This window comes from Numida meleagris, chromosome 4 (genome assembly GCF_002078875.1).
Source record: "Numida meleagris isolate 19003 breed g44 Domestic line chromosome 4, NumMel1.0, whole genome shotgun sequence".
Lineage (NCBI taxonomy): Eukaryota > Metazoa > Chordata > Aves > Galliformes > Numididae > Numida > Numida meleagris.
Window position 1 is genome coordinate 24354487 of NC_034412.1, and position 17154 is coordinate 24371640.

The following is a 17154-nucleotide window of genomic DNA, read 5'->3' on the forward strand; positions in this document are numbered from 1 at the left end:
GATGGGCATACGCTCTGCTGGGTGAAACACTGGCTGGATGGCCGGGCCCAAAGAGTTATGGTCAGTGGAGTTAAATCCAGTTGGCAGCCAGTCACAAGTGGTATCCCCCGGGGCTCGGTGCTGGTACCACTCCTATTTAACATCTTTATGAATCATCTTGATGAGCAGATTGAGTGCACCCTCAGTAAGTTCACAGATGACACCAAGTTGGGAGGGAGTGTTGAGCTGGCTGAGGGTAGAAAGGCACTACAGAGGGGCCTGGATAGACTGGATTGATGGGCCAAGGTAAACTGTATGAGTTTCAATAGGGCCAAGTGTCAAGTCCTGCATTTTGGTCACAACAACCCCAGGCAACCCTGCAGGCTTAGGGAGGAGTGGCTGAAAAGCTGCCTGGTGGAAAGGGACCTTGGTGTGCTGATGGACAGTCAGCTGAATACGAGCCAGCAGTGTGCCCAGGTGGCCAAGAAGGCCAATGGCATCCTGTCTTGTATCAGGAATGGTGTGGTGACCAGGACTAGGGAAGTCATCCTGCCCCTGGACTCGGCATTGGTGAGGCCTCACCTCGAGTACTGTGTTCAGTTCTGGGCACCTCAGTACAGAAAGGACACTGAGGTGCTGGAGCAGGTCCAAAGAAGGGCAACAAGGCTGTTGAAGGGCTTGGAGAATATGCCCTATGAGGAGCGACTGAAGGAACTGGGGATGTTTGGTCTGGGGAAGAGGAGGCTGAGGGGAGACCTTATTGCCCTCTTCAAGTACCTGAAAGGTGATTGCAGCAAGAGCAGGCTTGGTCTCTCAGTGGTGACAGGTGACAGGACAAGGGGAAATGGCCTAAAGTTGTGCCAGGGGAGGTTTAGGTCGGATATCAGGAAAAACTTCTTTACAGAAAGGGTTGTAAAGCACTGGAACAGGTTCCCCAGGGAGATGGTTGAGTCACCATCCCTGAATGTGTTTAAAAACCATTTGGATGTGGTGCTCAGGGACATGATTTACTGGTGGGTTGTTAGAGTTAGGGTAGTATGGTTAGGTTGCAGTTGGACTCTATGATCTTGAAGGTCTTTTCCAACCTGACCGTTTCTATGATTATAATAATTATTTGACAGTAAGTGAATTTAAGTTCTGCCTTAAACATCTCCGAGGGTAGATTTGTCTGTTTATCTGACTTAACGGTTTTTCAGTCTGTACAAAGCGTGCCAGCTTGTTTGTGTCAGAAGAGTCATCGGGAACTTAAACTGTAACTGATTTGAAATCTACATTAAGTCCTACACCTACTAGTCTACTGTTAGAATGAAAGATGAGCACACAGCTGTGTTGCATCCCTGGTTTGTTAATCTGCTGTCCTGAGTTCCCATCATCTTGGCAATTTCATAGATTAAAATTTTGTGGCAAAGTGCTTCCTCCACTGAACCCAGACCTTTTGTGCATCACTTTCTTGGTATTTAAACTTCAAAACAACGAGAATAAATTGCTTTCATCTGTACCTTTACAATACAGAAATTCCAGCACAGCCACACTGTGGACTCAATGGGAGCAGAATCCAATCCAAGAGAGACATTTTCTACTGCCTACCACGCATCATAACCTGTGTGTCACTGACTGAGCAATTTTCCTTGCTTTAAGGAGCATACAATGTAGTTTAAAAAAAATTTTCAAAAATTTAAGCACAAAGCTGCATATAATCAGTATAGTCAAGATCTAAGCTGTATCTTTCTACTTATTTTGAGAAAGAAGGTATATCAAAGGGTACCCATGAGATAAGTGTAAATTAATGTCTTTATTCCTCAGGGAAATAAAATACTGTCTGGACCAGCATCACAAACCGAGAGCTGTAATTTCCAGTGACTCTCCACTTTTATACCACATCTGACCAAAAAGGAATTTTTATTCTAAAGATAAGTCATTCAATTTGTCATGTGCTATATCAGTATGAATGAAAAGAGAGCCTGTGTGTCCAGAAAGCCACACAACTGCTACTCTGCTGCACCCCCCATGAAACAGTTTCTGTTCTCAGATCTGAACTCTGCTCTTCTACAGAATCATAGAACCACCAAGGTTGGAAAAGACCTCTAGGATCATCCAGTCCAACCGTAACCAGGATCAAGTCCTTTGATTTTATGGAAAATATCAGTCCTGATGAAAAAAGGAAGTATTCACTTCTCTTGCTCACTGAGAGGAAAAATAACTGTTAACAAACCCCTGTTTACTGCTGTATCAAAAAGATATCTTTGCTTTAGGTGATGTCTCTGCATTTCAAGTGTTTTGCTGTTACTGATGGGGGAACAGAACAAAAAAAAAAAAAAAAAAAAGAAAGAAGAAAAAATGCCAGAATGAAGGCCAAAGATATACAGCCATGGTGGCATTTGAGTAGTAGGACACATGAAATCTATTCTCATGTACTTTCTGTTTGTGTGTCTAATAATATGACTGAGCTCATGTGTAGCCTTTTACATTGGATCACAAGATTGTATTTCACTCATCTGGAGGGCTGCCTGTTTTCACAAAAGCTGTAGTAATATAACAGCTTTAAGAGCTCTAGCCCACTATTAGATTTGACTGAAATTATTCAATGACTTCTACAGCTATTTGAAAAGAACTGTGACAGCACAGGCAAAAGTGCACGTGAAGAAAATTACTTTATAGTTTTCTCCTTTGCATATACTAATTTTTTTTATTTATTTTTTAAAGTATCAATCCAATCTAATCATATCAATCGTGGATCCAGGTTGTTGTAAATATCCAAATAATTTATCAGGAGAGTATCTCTGATAAAAGCAGATTTAATTTGCTATTGCAGTGGCGGGTGTCCTGTAAACAGGAGCGCACCTATGGACACAGTATGACAGCTTTTGTACCTTGTTTCCCCCTTTGCCTACCCCCTCCCCTGTTTCCCTTTGGCTGGGTACTCCAGGTATCTGGAGTACCAAAGCTTTACATTTGTTAATTACATTCTGACACTTGTTAATTAATGTGTTATCTTGTGCCAGTCAGTCGCCATCCTGCTGTTTCCAAGATGTCTCAGTACTCTTCTTATCATGTTGATACGGTGATTTTCTCCAAAGCTTCTTCCGTTCTGTCCAAAGGACGCTTCCTTTGTTAAACAAAGAGCACCGAGGGGGGGATGCCTGGCCTTCCCGATGCCTCTTTAGGTACTTCCTTGGGCATGTCATGACTTGTTCTCAGGTTCGTTCAGTCTCATGCAGGATATTCTTGCAATGTGTATGACAAGGTATAACATATATTTTCGTGCTGGCTATACATAAATTGTTGCTAGCTAGTTTTTAATAAAGGACCCAAATGGTAGCAGAGGCCATGAAATCAAGAAAATTCTTATCTTGTTCTAATGCAGAAACAACATTCGATTCCCACAAGGTTGAGGATCATAATCATGCAAAGATGAGAAATGGAGCAAGTGACAAGACTTGGGATTTTGAGGCAGACTGTTTACAGTGGTGTTTTTACTTTGTTGATGACTCGCTTCTCTCATTCATGCTTTAATGAAAGCTGCCTCATTTAGAGATTCTCACTGTGCAGCTGAGTGAGATTATTCCCAATGGGAAAGCTTGCAAAAGTCCTCTGGTGAGACTGAAGACTAAATAAAACTTGATATTTTAAAGAAAAAGAACGCAAGAATAACAACATTTTCTTATTTCAAGTAACGCAAATCTCTTCATCTGACAGACAAGAGGGAAATTATTTCCCCAGTTTTTTGTTAGAAAAACAATGCAGCTTAGTACTGACCTTAAGCTATCAAAAAAACCCGTGTATGAGCCCTCAAGCCTCTGGCACTTGGATTTAATCACGGCAGTAGACTTTTAAATAGCTGAAAATAGGGTGTGAAAGTGGCTTTAGGAGCTTCAAGTCACCAGCTTTCTCTGGGTGCTTTTAGAGATTTTGCTTGTGATGCTTTTGATTAAAATGCTCATTGTTGTAATTAATGGACGGGATCGCCTCAGAGGCTTTCCGTCAGGCAGCTCTCCACTAATTCTGAGATTTACCGGAGAGGAAAATACAACAACAAATCAAAAAAACCCACAGTATATTTACTTCCCTCCTGGAAGTGTTTAAAGCATGTGATTCAGCATTCTGTTCGCTGTTAATAAAAACCAGGTTGTTCATGACTTGCCACACAGTAGAACTGTTTTAAGTAAAGCACAGTTTATTTATTTATTTTTTGTTAAACGTGTATTTATTTTAAATTCCCGTTCCGGAAAGGCTGTTCATGCTGGGAGGGAAGCTGCAGGCTCCCTTTGTTTCCCTTGGGGGGAGCGCTGCCCAGCATCTCCCTGGGCAGTGGCTCGCAGGGGCTGGGGGCTGCCAGGCGACAGCCAGGCAACACAGCCACATGCGTGACAGAGAGCAGACCGGCGCGGGGCTGGCTGTTTATTTTCAAAGCCTTTGTACCTCAGGTTACATGTAAGGCTGGTGCCTGGGGAGTTCAGCGAAAACCGGGCTGTGTACTTTTCCTGCTTTGCTTGTAATATGCAATTTATGAAAACCAGATGGATGACTCCGTGCTCTGCAAGTTAGTGTGGGGATGGGAGCTTCTAACATAAAAGTAGCTTTTACAGGAAACACTGTGTTAAGAAGATTCAGGCTCAAGCTAGATTGCTTCTTCCCTCCCCCCCTTTTGTCTATTTTTACTGCATCATTGGTACGTGTCCAAGGAGAGTCAGCCATATCAGTCGGAAATACGACGGAATAAACTTTTGGCTGTTGGATTTCTTCATGCTGAGCGACTCAGAGTAAATGAACAGAGCGAGAAATAAGATATTTCTTTAGGTGTACTTTTTTGGCTGTCTTCTCTGCCAACATCAGTGTAAAATACTGAAGACTCCGCAGCAGTCCTTTCCCAGTGTTTCTCTGAACAATGTAAGTTACCCTTTCACACTTGTCTCTAACTGTCCTTGTGCTTTTCGTGCTCTCGAGTGCTTTGGGAGAGCAGGGGTTGAGCAGCGAGCCTTTGCCAGGAGCTCTGCCGTGCGGAGTAGCGAGCACTTTGTCTTCACGTCTCTTCCTGCATCCAGGGTAATAGTGGTGGAGGCTGAGTGCCTTGACACCACCTTTCCTTGGCAATCGTGCTAGCTCGACTTCGGGTGGCTGTCAGAGCCTTTAAACCTTTTCAGAGCGTGTGCATAAAGTTGTTTGTAGTTGGCAAATACAATAGCAAATGTTTTGATTGAACTGCTTGTCGAGCTTGCTGTAAGTGCCAGCCTTTCAAAGGGGACTGTGTGATGCTGTGTAAAGAGGAGAGGATGTGATAGGGGAAAACAAATGTTTCCTGCTCTTTAATATTTAAAAGAAATAATTGAAACAGAGCCAAGTAGCTTGCCTAGGAAAGGAATAGTGATGTTTATTCAAAGCAAAATAACGACTCTGCTAAGCTGAGAGGACAATGTCGAGGTATAATTAAGAGGGAGAGTTGTACTTCTCACAGGTGTTAGGTTTTTTGAAGTTGGCAGCTGACAAAGCTGCCATATTCTGTTCTACTTTTGTGAAGAACAAGTCAAGCTATTACCTGATGCTTATCTCTCCTGCTAAGCATCCTTCCCCGCACCCCCTCCCTCTCCATGCTATTTTATTTTACTATCTTCATAATGCATTCTGGGCAGACTGTCAGGAAGTTTGATAGGTTTAAGTAAGAGAAAAAAATTATAGCGTACCAAGTAGTATACCAAGAATAAGGCAATAATCACCCTGAAGTCAAATATTTGTCAGGCCAAAACAATTGCATAAATGTCCATTTGCATGCGTGTAACAAAACTGTGGTGAAAACGCAGTGACTATTCATTAAGGACATGGTGTGAGAGAAGCTGCCTCCTGTTGCAGCCTCAGACCGTTTGTCTTTGACGGCCATGGATTTGTTACCTGGCCAACAGTTCTGTGACCAGCTATTGTGACATAATCATCAGAAGCTCTTTCCTTAAAATTCCATGCTTCTGCTCATGAAAGAACTGAAGAAGTGACCAGTGATGCTAGTAAGAGCTTCTGGATAATGTATGTGTTTAATGCCTTTATTGTGTCAGGTGAGTGCGGTTGGGTCTGAACTGTTTGGAAGTTATTTTCTAATAGGAGTTCAGTGGAGTCTTGGTTTTGAGGCAAGGTATGAGACAAGCAGTGTCCATGGCCTGACAGCACATATGAACACTGTCTGAATTCTGCTAAGTCTGGCAGTATGCACAGTGTTTGGGAAGTTAGGTCTTACCTGGACAAAGATGGTAATGGAGCTGGGGGATTTCCCAAACTCATGATAGTATTTTCTCTCTGTCAATCCCACCCTGAAGGTCAGGTTGTTTCCCGGAAACTCCCAGATAATTGGTGCTTGAAGCCATCTCAAAAACATGTAGGCCTGTCTTTGCCTGATAATGGAATTTCATTAAGTCATAACAAAACTGGGATTTGGACAGCTTATATAAACACAGTGATCCTCCCGATTCCTTTGAGGAAAATTAGAGAATTAAATGAACTGAAAAGATCTGGGTGTTCTAATTCAGAGAACAAGACTTTGTACATTACTATAGTAAAGCTAAAATTGAATCATCTGCATAAAATATCAAATATGCAGTTTTAGAGAAATAAATAATACCGTGTAATGCCATGTCTAGATACATCAATTTATACAAAAACAAAGGCACAATGAATGGTATAGTGGGAGAGATCCTTGAGCCAAATGTGAAAAAATTGGATTTGATCAGTTGGCAAGCATATTATCCCATCAAAATTAAATGTGCCTGAGGATATGAGTATAGCTGGTTTGAGCTACTTGTTTATATATAGCAGCAAACACATCTTTACTCCAAATAATAAATTCTAGCTCATAAGGATAATGATAATCCTTAATACAACTGTGCTATAGAAAAGAATTCTTCTTTTTTTTTTTTTTTTTTAAGGACAGTGCAGTGTTCTGTATTGTAAAAATCCATTAACTCTGAAACTACAAATGTTTCTTAACTTTTTGTTTTAATTGTCCTTAGCCATAAAACCCAAAAAACTTTCTCCTGGACATCTACTCACCCATAATTTGCAGGTTAACATATATGAACATAACTTTTTTAGTCGGGTTTCAGGGACCATGTTGAAGAAGTCCCGTGACTGTTAGATTAAAATGCACAATCACTGATCCTACGTTTGACTAACACCTTCAACCAAAATTAGATATGCTGTTTCCAGAGACTGTAAGCTGTGGTTTAAGGGGGGGAAAAAAAAAAAAGCAACTGACCTTGTGTCATGGACAAAACAAAAAAGGGCTCCAAAACAAAATAAGTAAATAGTAATTGTTTGGAGGTTATTAAGGTATCTAAATACTGGTAGAAGAACAGGACGTATTATTCATATAAATAGGTTTCCATCTCTTTGTGCCTCCATTTTTAATAGCTTATTTTTTTTAAGATGTGCTGCTTTTGTTTGGGCTGGCTCTTGTGTTTAGATGGCATGACTAGATTGGGGTGGTCTCTTTGTGTGCTGTAAGGTGACTTCTGCCTGCAGTAGTAGGGGCTGCTTGGCTGCAAATGTTGATCAAATGCAAATTGGAAGGATTCCTGTTTTATGAGAAATGGAGGTTGTTGTTTTTTTTGGTCAACTCGAATGATGCCCACCTCTCACAGAACAAAATTCACGTTGACATTTGGAGAGATATAAATGGTATTTATCAACCTTTCTGAACCATTTTATTTCTATGAAGACTAGGTTTCATTTATGTGATTTAAATAACTAATTATAGTATAAATTATAATATTAAAGACAAGTTTTCTACTATTTTCTACTGTATTTTCTAATATTTTCTCCATCCCTGGAGTTTTTCAAGAAGAGGGTAGGTGACACACTGAGTGGCATGGGTTAGTGGGCATGGTGGTTGATGGTTGTATTAGATGATCTTAGTGATTTCTTCCAACCTTAATGATTCTGTGATTCTATGAGAAACTTTGTGAATCTTTTCTGTCACAGAATCTGTAGATGTATCCTGGCATTGCGTGTCAATAATTGGGGTGTTCTGCTATATTTGGATTAGGAATTGCTTATTTTAAAAGGTGAAAGTAGAAACTTAGTTTGTAACTGGAATAGTATGAAGTAAAATAAATGATGTAGCATGCCATTCTAATGGGGAGAGCAGGAGATCGAGTCAGCTGAGAAGTCTACTGGCCACCAGGCAGCCTTCCTGCTTGCCAGCTGGGCTTTAGGGCACAAACTCAAAAGTGAACCACATTCAAAAGGAAGAATTGAAATAGCAATTGGAATATACTTCTTGAAGCTGTGAACAGCTAGTGTAGCAGGTAGATGCTGGCTGGCTCCATCCACCTCTACTAGTTAGCTGCAGGAAGGTTGAAAAAAGGCGTAGCTAAATTAAGAAGGTTGCTACTCACAGATATGTGCAATATGTTAAAGCGTGTATTCTGGCACCTCTTATGTTACATGGAGATCCAGTTGACACAAGCGTCAAAATATATCTTGTATACCAGACTGCTACAGGAGTTTACAAATAAACTGCTGCAGAAATGGCCACGACACTTTGCTGTTAGTACATCCAGGCTATCATAACTTTAGGAATATGCCTTACACCCTGGAGAAGACAAAATATATAACAATGTGCTATAATCATCTACAGGCTGAAAGGTCCCCTGGAAGTACTGGACAACTCAGCTTTTTCTGGTCAACACTTCTGCTCAGATATAAGCGTATTAATTATTCTCTCTCACTTTAATACTGCTGAATGTTTTTAGTCTTGGATGCATGTTGGTAGCAGTTAATTAGATGCATCTTTAGGCCTCAAGTCACGATGGATGCTTTCTGCAAAAGAGACTGTCACGGTATTGTCTAAGGGTCTGCGTCCGTGACAAGGGGGACAGGCTCGAAAGAAAAAAAAACGAGAGAAGAGGAAGGAAAGAAAAAAAAAATTGCCGGCGATAAGAGCCAGCCCCCGGGCGGTCCCGCGGCTAAAGCGGCAGCGGAGCCGCAACCTGGGAAGAGGGAGACCCGTAGACGGATTTAACACAAAAACAGCGGCACCGATCTGAGGAGGAACAACTAATTTTACTAAATATATCAAAATGAGGCTAGTAGAATTATGATAGAGGGTTTACAGGCTGAAAATCTTACACAGTAAACTGCAGGAGGACCACGTACTTTCTCCGCCGGGCTGGGAAGAACAGACCCCGCCTCTCCCACGTGGCTTCACCACCCCCTCTCACGCAAAGACCCCTGGGGAGTGCACCTCCTCCCCTCCCCCTCAGAGGGCCACACCAAAAAAGGTAGTTTGCAGTAACCAGGGAATTAACTCTTTAACTGCCCGTACCTTACATGATGTAATGATGTGGAATACCGACAACAAAAAATCACAAAACCATAACAGAGACATAAAGATTGGAGTAGATGCAATTGCATTTTTAAAACGTTTTAAATGGATGAGATGAATGTTCAGCAATCTGCCTGATCCTAATCCAGTATGGATTTATTTGTTTTAGTGTTATTAGTCGGCCTAAATGTGTGTATGATCAGTTTATTTCTGGATGACTTTCCATTTTTTGTCATGTCATTTCAGTCTCTGCAAAGGTTTGTACCTGCCTCCTTGAAAGTCAAAGTTTAGTTGATCTAGATTGTTTTGAGCTTGAAGGTACATGCTATCTACTAGTATATTTTGTGAAGTGCTCAGGAGTTTATTTAGCAAGGAAAGAACTATGGCAGGATTATTCTGAACTGCTTAACTCCGACTAATATGAAGATGCTTCTGCCACTTCTGCAGAAGAAGAAACCCTCAAAAAAGTGTGGAATGTTAAAGAAAAAATGCACTTGACACAGTTACTTCCAGGGTAAAAAAAGAAAAAAAAGAGGAGGAAAAAAAAAGGAAATAGATTGTATTCAAAAGATTTTGCTGAACTTGGAAATACTCTTGCAAAGATTCCAACAATTATGGCTCTGTGTGGCTCTAAATGCCTTAAATTCTACAGTAGTTCTTGGAGAAACTTAATACATGTACCATGTTTGACTCGTGGTCTATATTATTAGAGAATTTGCCTGCTGTTTAAGAAGCACAGCTTCCAAAAGAGCAGATGCTCTTTTTTCTCCAGTTTTTTTGAGAACAGTCTTCTGCTGTACTTACTGTAGAAAGATGCTCAGAAGTTCCTCAGGAACTAAAACGACTGCTAGGGATGAGAACTCAGGACTGATGAATGAGCCTTTGCAGCACACGTAAACTGGAGGAAAAGAAAAAGAGGAAAAATGAACACAGTTTGTGTGCATGTACACCATGATTTTTTTCCCCTCTTCCACTGGGGAAAGAGTATTCACAAAATATCATTACAACTTTCTCTCCTGTAATACCCATGTTGGTGGAAGTGATAATGTAAACATTCAGGGATTAACTCTCACAAGATAAGTCTCTGTAGGTGTTTCTTGTTATATTTAGAGCTTAAGTAATTGCACTCTATCGGAGCTGGAAAACCTGGGACCCAAGATATCGGGTAGAGCCACAACCTAATTTTTTGCCATCTGAGTTTTGTTTTTTTTTGTCCTGAATTACTGTGATATGGGTTAGTGTGTGATCTTCCCAATGTATTTGGAAGGAAAAAAAAAAAAGAGGAAAAAAAAGTGAATATTTTTACAAATAATTTTCTGTGTTTTTTTTCATCAGAAGATGCGTGTTGCACAGCCTTGATTCCAGGTAAGAATAGCAGGAAGGCTTCTTCCCATATTGAACTTCTGGGATGCATATCTGAGCTGTGGAATGGTTGCCTTCACCCTGTGAGCAACCATCGTTTTACCCCCAGTGTGTGCCCTTGTAGAAGGCATGCTCTGAAGTGTGCACTCTCTGGAGGGGCTTCTGTTGGGGAGGGTGGACAGCTTGGAATGAGAATCAGGGCAGCAATAAAGGCCTAATTTCCTCAAGCTCTATTGTGCTGCATTTAGAATAATACATAGTACTTCTGCAGAAAAGCAAAACAAATGTCAATCTTAAGAAAAAAAAACCTTGAGTGGTATTTTCTTAAGGATGAGCTGTGTTTGAAAAGTAAGGAGGAGGTGAGGAGAAATGCTGGGTTAGTATTCATTTACTATGAAAATGTTCTGTCTTTGGGGTGATGACCAGTCAGTCTCTATTGTTGTATGCCTTGTTCATATGACTGAGAAACTTGCTAAAGGTGCACTGTGGCCCTCAGTGACATTCTCCATACAGCAGCAGTGTATTAAGTCTGATGGATTCATTTCACCTGATACACGTAAATAGCAGGGCAGTAAGAACAGCCCTGTAGCACCATTATTATCTTTGGCACTTCCAAAAGGGAGTGGCTGCTATGGCGGCTCCTGTGATGTCTACACCAAGTATTTTGGAGCTGTGACTGGGTCAAGTCAAAAGTAAACCTAGCTCAGCCTTGTAATTTGAATGGTGGCTGATGTTAGCTGCCTGCAGAAGAGCATAAGAATAAACAAATAATGGTACTCCCCAGAGTGCTCTTTCATCTTCAGTGATTTGTGCTTCCACCTCTGCTTCTGGTAGAGGTGGTTTCTCTATAGTTAAAAATCTTTTATTAGTTTATCCTTCATGAATTTGCCATTCTCTCCCAGAATGAGCATAATATATTAAAAGCTGTATCATCCTGGGGCAATAAGTTTCATAGATCAGAGGATGGAGTATCCAGCACCTTACTGGTAGCCTTAAAGGAACTTCTCTTTTGTGGCCAGTAAAAATAAAGAGTAAAATGCAACAGATACTGATTATGAATAAGAAATAAATTGTGAATAAAATTTAATTTGGCATTCCAAGAGTATTTATTTGAAATGTATCTTAACAGTCCCTCACTGTGGTGTTTGAGCTGGAGAAGTAGTTCAGCACCTGAAATAGTGCAGAGCTTGTATGTTCTATTTGTAAATGGTTTCCCACAAGGATTTCTCAATTACGTCTGACAGCAGTGCCTGCAACTGGGTTACTTCACATACTACTCTAATGATGCTGGTGCTTTCATGATACTCTGTATCACCTGTCTCAAGAACAGCATGGTATATCTTGTCTGAGTCATGGCAAACATTGCTTCTAAGTTCTCAGGCAACTCTTCACAGAATCTGCAGAAAGAAGAAGCTGCTGAGGTCTGATCCTGTTTTCTGACTGCAAAATATTTGGGCTGCATATGCTACTATCTTGCACCTCTTTCTTTACAAAAATAGCCATCATCCAAACTAATGGCTTCCTATAAAAACTTACTTCATAGTAGAAAGGTACTTGGTCAGTTTGTGCCATTGTGGTTAAATAGCAATAGCTAGATTGTAAGGCCTTAACATGTGGACCAGCTGTGCTTGCACAGGCTGTGTTCTGTGTAGCTGTGGGATTCTGATACTTGAGTGAGATTGCCAGGTGCTATCACAATCCAAACGATAATACAGCTAATTTAAGACAATCTTACTCTTACTTGTCCTGAGACCAGTACTTTTTTTCCAAGTGCCTAATTTAAAAATACAGCTGCATTCATGTGGTTTTTGCTTGAGAGACTTTCTCCTAACTTCCACTTCCAGTATTTATAACAGTACTGAATTTCCTGGAAAATAATAAGGATGTATTTTGATATAGGAATGTATGTACTGTGTATCCTATTTCAGCTTGAGAGTCATAAAAATGATGTAATGTGAGTGGAACTACTTTCTTCATATTTTGTTAGCTATTACTTTGTAAGTTAGGATGTCAATTTTAAGAGACTGATCTTAATGCAGGAAGGTGTGTACAAGGGTCTTCTGAGAATGTAATTTTTGTAGAAGGCTGGCATATTGTCAGTGCTGGGAGTTTGCTTTTCATCAGCCTTCCAGTGCCCCTGTAGGAACCTTGGACATGGAAACGTCTTACTGTGGCTGTAGTGAAACTGCCGTGACAGTGCACACTGGGAATCGGTGCATTTCTGCAGATAAGGCACAAGATCTGAGGCATGCATCATCTATGCTGTAGAAAAGTTTCAGCTTTTTCCCATAACAACAGTTCTTTAAATAGGAGCACTGAAGTGCAGTCAGCAAACCAGTGTCCTTGCTGCGAACTGGAAACGCATGTTTACTTGGTGAAGTGCAGTCATTGGGTGTTCCCAAGTCTTGAAGTGCTGGAGCTGACTAATGCTAAGTCAAATGGAGTAACCTGTGAGTGTGGAAGAGGAGACAGCAGTTGACAGGCTCGGATTCTGTGTGCTTGGAGCTCCCTGGGGAAGCCATTGATTTTTTTTTTTTTTTTTTGTTATTGTGGTTTGGTCAGTTTAGCTTACCTGCACACAGCCGTTGTTATAACCACTGAGCTCCTCTTGCCAAGGTTACTTTGACACTGCCACACTGTAACTGGGGCTGCCAAAATACCTGGTGTGTGCAGCTGCATGTTTACCTAGTGCTGGGAAAGTTCAGTTGCATTATTACTGGCACAAGGAGCCTGCCTGGATAAACCTCTGCCTGCCACTTAATGCTTGACTGAGGGCTTCTCTGAACCCATGGACAGTACGCGTGCTTAGACATACCTCTGTGTGTTTGAAAGATATTATTTCAGTTCAGAAGACTTAGCAGATGTAGAAGGTAACATCGCTGTTGGGCTCTGAGCAAGAAAATGAGGTGGACATTTTGCAAAAGCTCAGGTAAATATGGAGATGCAAACAGCAATATTTCATCTTTTAAACAGTGCAAGTGCTGTGGGGTATGTGAACCTGAATTCAGCCTGTGCAGGGGCTGGAGAGGGCCTCCTTTCCCCTCTGTCCTTCCCAGTCCCTCTCCCATATGTGCTTTTGGCAGAAACCTTCTCTGCTCAGGCACCTTATCCTCTGTGCTATGAAGATTCCTATGCTTTCTGCCTCTGTTGTTTGCTGTTTGAATGTCTGTATTCCATCCACTGTTTCTTGCTGTGAAACATCTAATTTTTCTCCTAGTTTATTTTCCATACACTGTTTCTGCTGAGGTGTGGCATTTTGGAGATTGCAGAAGAAAACCAACCAACCAACCAACCAAAAAAAAAAAAAAAAACAACAACAAAAGGGCTGGCAGTCTCTTTGTCAATTTGATGTAGAAGTTGTGTGGCACATGGTGAGAGTTGGGTGCTGTTCAGTCCCTGCTGATTTGAACTTTGTGCTAGTTCAACAGAATGCAGCAGAGGTAAATGGAAATGGAAGCAGCGGAGAGGTTAGCAGGAAATATGTGACTGAACTGCATTACCTCATGGGTGTCACCTCTCCTGGAGGGAGAAGCTGCAGAACTGTACAATTAAGCAGAGATGCAGCATGGGGTAGGTTCAGACCAGTGCTTCAGGAGAGATTGGAGGGGGTGGTCTCTGAGCAGTTCAAACTTCACTGCTCAGTACCAAAAGGATCAAGCATTTGCACCTACTTTTTACTTTTCTCTGCATTGCTCAGCAGCTCTGAAAAAAATGCCTAGAGCATTTTTCAATGTATGTTATATCTAACAGTATATAGAAAAGGCATAGGATTTCTTCCTAGAGATTCCTGTTCCACCTCCTGCTTTTTGTCTGTACTGCCTGATGTCCTGTGCCTGGAGGGGTTAACAGTAATTAGTATGGAGTTTCCATGTAGCATTTTTATTTCAAGTAGCATTTCAGAGCAGATGCATATGGAAGATCCAGCGATTTGAGGAACAGGTTTTTTGCCAGCTCAGCTTTTTTTTTTTTTGAGCTTGCATACCTATGAAGGCTCAACACAGCTCTGTTAGTGTTTGTGAAATAGGTCAAAAATGTACAATTGTAAGGGCCGTGTTGATGGCACTTAGAAAATTAATCAGGGTAGGGATTATGCTGGCAAAGATGCTCTGACTGTCTGCTTTGGGTGCTGAGTATAGAATTTAAAATCGTTTTACTTAGGCCACCACAACATTTAGCCCCTAAAATAATTACTTCAACCTGCCTCACTGTGGATTTTTATTTTTAAAAATAGCTCACCTGAGAATATGATGGATGTTTTACAGCCCTTTCTATGTTTAATAAATGAAATATCTGAGGTTGACATTTAACCTCATATGTGATAGTTTAATCCTGTTGTTTCCCTTGGCTTGTTTTTTTTTCCTCTCATTGCTTCCCCCTTCTCTCTGAAGTCATCTTTGGAATATCTGGTCATTTGGCTGGGGATTCCTGGACTTCCACTCCATGCACTCAGATTGTCCTTGCAGGCGTAGTAAACCCTGGTGTGCTCCAATGCTGTTGGAATTAATTGTGCTAGGCCCTATCCCACAGTGAGGTCCTGAAAACCTCAGACAGTCAAATAGCATTGAAGTAAGTATCACAACTCAGCTGTGTGATTACCATGTGATGACACAACTCCTAACTTGCCAGCCTTGTTCCTTGATGAGTGCAGGGCAGCCACCAAAAAGTCTCTTAGTATGTTGGTGTCATAGGAGGCCTACTCAATTATTTTGAGCATGCACACAAGCTTTGATTACAAACTCAGGACAGTAAGGAGGAAAAAGCATTAGAAAAGTAAAACTGTTAAGCTTTCATTTGTAGCAGCAGCTTCTATTCTTGTTATTCTGGTCTTTAGCAGCTGAGAGCTTTTAGAGAAACCTAATTAATGGCATCGAATTGTGATGGTAGTACTGTACGTAAGCCCATGGCTGTGCATGGCCCTGCCATCTCAATGGCAAATACCCACAAGGGGAAAGAGAATAACACAGAGGGGAGAAAAGCAGTTTGTGCTCAGTGCTGCCTTTCTTGTGAATCATGCCAGAAAAAGGCAGGGAGTGCTGTCGCATGAGTCAAGCTTGCATTGGCAGAGAGGGGAAGCCAGGCTGTCTCAGCCACTGCTCAGAGCTGCCTGCAAGCCTTGGCAAGCTGAGCTGTGTGTGAGCAGAAGATAGAAAGAAATAGAATAAGGTGGCAAAGGCAGTGGAGAACATGCACTGAGGGCTGTAGGGGCCATGAAGATCTCCAGTAAGTCAGCATTACATCCCTGGCAAACCTTTCAAGTTCTTTTCCTCCCCAGTTGTGACAAGCCATGTGCTGGGTCACAAGCTTTGCAGAAGAGCATCTGCTGTGCTGGATCAGAAGATGGGGGAGTGATCGTGGCTCAAGGCTGTGGCTGGGGACAGGAACAAGCACCTAACAGAGCTCCTTCAAGGACAGAGCTGCCCTCTGGGGTTGTGGGGGGCTTACAGCGGAAGGAAGCCCTGTTTTTTTCCAGCCAGTATGAACTACAGCCTGGGCTGGTGGAGCGTGTGAGTTCAGGCTGGAGGCTGTACTTGCTCTGTGGGAGCTGCTGGGTCTGCATCGATGCACAGCTCCCGTGGAAAAAGGTGAAGGTGACTCCACCACTATTATCCCATTGAGGTGACTAAGACCCTGTGATTCCTGGTGTGGGCACTGTCCCACAATGGCAGAGCTTGGTTGTTTCACCCCACCTGCTTTCCTGGCACCGGGGTCAAATTAATGATGTGGAGCCTGGTGATGTTTGGAGCAGCCCATCCTCTCCTATATTTATGTTCCCAAGCTATCCTCTGTTCCCTGCAGGATGACTTTGGGTAAGTGATTTCTGGTCTCCCTCATCTCATTTTCCAGTCAGCCTTACTTCCTAGAACTGTATTATTTAGCCATTTAGTCTGGGCTAACCCAATAATTTTTTTTCTGCTGACCTTAAAATCTTCTGTACAACAGACTGAGACTGCTCTCCTCTCAGTCAATTTAAAGTAGAGACTAGAGTTCAGACCATTAATCTTAACCTAGAGTATTCAGATGACTTATTTAATATTAGGGGGAGCATATAGCAATCTATAGCTGTGGTCTGTAATATAGCTGTGGGTTGGGTTTGGTGTTTTTTTTTTTTTTGTAAACTAACAACTATGAGATCTCTCAGAATGTAAATTCAGGTTATGCTTAGAAAATGGAAAAGAAGAAATCATTTGAAAAACATAATGACTGAAGGGGATGACAACAGGAGCTAGGACACTCATTTCTGTGTCACTATAAAATGTCATACGCCATATATTTTCTTCTGAACTTACTTCCAACGAGTGCTGTAAATTTCTGAGGGAGGGTAGCATTTCCTTCCTTCCTTTATTTCTCTCTCTTTTTTCTCTTTTTCTTTCTTTCCAAAAAATAAATAGCCCCCCAAGCCCTTCCCCCAGCTCAGAACACAGATACAATTAACTTGTTTGAAACAGGCTGGTAATAACTGTTATGGGGTAAAGTGCAAAATTGTTCACAGAGCCACAAATCCATTTCCT

The 17154-nt window shown here is 41.6% G+C and overlaps 1 protein-coding gene across 10 annotated transcripts in view; it reads left to right on the forward strand.

The window, feature by feature from the left end:
- The window catches only part of LOC110397612 (tripartite motif-containing protein 2), an 87058-nt gene that overhangs the window by 25262 nt on the left and 44642 nt on the right, over positions 1-17154 (forward strand). For 4 of the 10 annotated variants that reach the window (XM_021394120.1, XM_021394128.1, XM_021394118.1 and 1 more), the window contains exon 1: positions 13342-13574. The exons of 2 other annotated variants lie outside the window; for them this stretch is intronic. The gene's annotated coding sequence lies outside the window, so the exon portion shown is untranslated. Of the gene's footprint in view, positions 1-4326; positions 4867-5926; positions 6021-13341; positions 13575-17154 lie in introns of those variants that run through there. 4 more of the 10 variants (XM_021394119.1, XM_021394124.1, XM_021394126.1 and 1 more) reach the window with 3 other exon arrangements.